Raw genomic sequence first — 2311 nt, 5'->3', positions numbered from 1 at the left:
AGAATGAGGAGGGCAATGAATGTACAAATGTGCTTTACACAATTGATGTATGTATGGATTGTGATAAGAGGTGTATGAGCCCCTAATAAAATGATTAGAAAAAAAAATATCAGATCTAATGGAGAACATGATCTTTGAAGCCTTCAAAAGAGTATCTTCCCCTCTCCATACATCAGAAACTTTTCTGTTGTTGAGCTTGGAAAAAGCAGGGGAAAGTCAAATTGTTTCAGGACCCCTGTACCAAGCACGAAGTGGTTTCACCTGACAACATGTGCAAAACATGTGAAGTGAAGACTTGCCAACTGGTCTCTAAGGCAGATGTCTTCTTCTAAGACAAGCGTGTTTGTCTTTTTAGCAATCCTTGATACTTTCAATGTTCTCTGCCAGCACCATAATTCAAACTCATTGATTTCTCTTCAGTCTTTGGTATTCAATGTCCAATTCAGCTATGCATATGAGGAGATTGAAAGTACCATGGCTTGGATCAGGCAAACCTTAGCACTCAAAAGGACATTCTTGCTTTTTCACACTCTAAAGAGGTCATGCAGCAGATTGACCCAATGCATCATGTCTTTTGACCCCCTGACTGCTGCTTCCCTGAGCATTGGACATTCAAGGAAGATGAAATCTATGACAATTTCAATGTTTGTCAAGTTGTAAAGATATTGATCTTCTTTTCATAGAGTTGTATTCTATACCAAAGCCTGCAATCCTAGATCTACATCAGCAAGTGCTTCAAGTCATATTTTGGATCTTGTGGACATCTTTTTCCCCCAGTTTTATCCTGAAATTACATATGCACAATTGATGATCTGTTCCACAGTAGGACCGTCTGGCTTTAGGTGTTGGTATTGAGTTTCTCCATAGTATCTTCCCACAGATGTAGTCAATTTTACTTCTTTATATTCCATCTAGGGAAGGCCTTGTGTATTGTTGAAAAAGTTATTTGCAAAGATTTTGCAACATTCTCTTATATGATCTCCAGCTTCATCTCTATCACCAAATCCCTATTTTCCAGCTACTGTTCCATCCTTTTTGCTTCCAAGTTTTGGATTCCAATCACCAATAATTATCAATGCATCTTGATTGCATATCTGATCAATTTCTAAGTGAAGTCATTGGTAGAATTCTTTAATTTCTTCACCACTAGCTTTGTGGTTAGTGCACAAATTTGAATAATAGCTGTATTGATTGGATTTCCTTGAAGTGGAATGGATATTTATGATGGATTTACCCAAATCCTTTCAGACAATAGATGGCATGCCATTCCTATTGATTGTGTTATTCCCAGCATATTAAATCATGGTTTTCTCATTCAAAATGGCCAATACCCACCCGTTAGGATATCAATTTCCATGCATTCCATTTCATTTGTTACCACTTCCAATTTTCTTAAATTCATACTTCACACATTCCTATTTCCATTCATTAGAAGATTTTTGTAGCTGTTTATCTTTACTTTGAGTCAAGCCCTGTCAGCAAATGCAGATCCCAAAGGTGCCACTCCCACAAGAGTCAGCTGACTCAAGTCACTCTGGTGATGCTCCTTTGAGAAATCTCCTCCTCTTCAGTCCCATTTTGAGTGCCCTCTGACCTGAGAGGCCCATCTGGTGGCTGTGTCTCCAACAATGTTCTGCTTCCTTTGTGTCGGCTTTCAGCACCTGACCGTGCTTCGGAGCCATACAGAAGGGTTTCTGCAGCCTCTTTCTCTGAAGTGCGGAGCCGAGCCCTTCTTGGTTGCCTGGTCTTAGTCTGGAAGCTCTGTGGAGCTTGTTGACTTTGTGTGATCCGGCTGGCATTTGAAATACCAGTGGCATAGCTCCCAGCATCATAGCAACACATGAGCAACCACAATACAACACACTGATGGACAAGTGCTGGGTAAATTTTACAGCACTAAAAAAATAATACACTAGGACATTTACAAGCATGTTGAAAATTCTGGGTATTGTTACTACTACTTAAAATATTATCCTAAACTTCTGAAGGTCAATTGTTGTTTCCTTTCCAACCAATAATATATAAATTAAATACTTGAGCATTAAAGATTGAAGAATCATCTATTTTTGTCCCATGTTGCTCATGGCATATTATAAGCAATTAATCTCTTTCTCAACCATTTTCAACTTTAGCAATTGCTATTAGCATAATTTCTTATTAGAATATTCATAAGAAATATCTATTTATTCAAGTACCTTTTGTGGGTTTAAAATTCCATTCTCTTAAAACTAAGTGGGCTCTACATTCTTAAGTTAATCTTTGGAAGTAAGTCATATATTAGGAAGATAACTTAAATCTTTTAGATAATTTT

This window comes from Echinops telfairi, unplaced genomic scaffold (assembly GCF_000313985.2).
Source record: "Echinops telfairi isolate 266 unplaced genomic scaffold, ASM31398v2 ScPeMD7_7420;HRSCAF=8458, whole genome shotgun sequence".
Classification (NCBI taxonomy): domain Eukaryota; kingdom Metazoa; phylum Chordata; class Mammalia; order Afrosoricida; family Tenrecidae; genus Echinops; species Echinops telfairi.
This window is presented reverse-complemented; position numbering follows the sequence as displayed.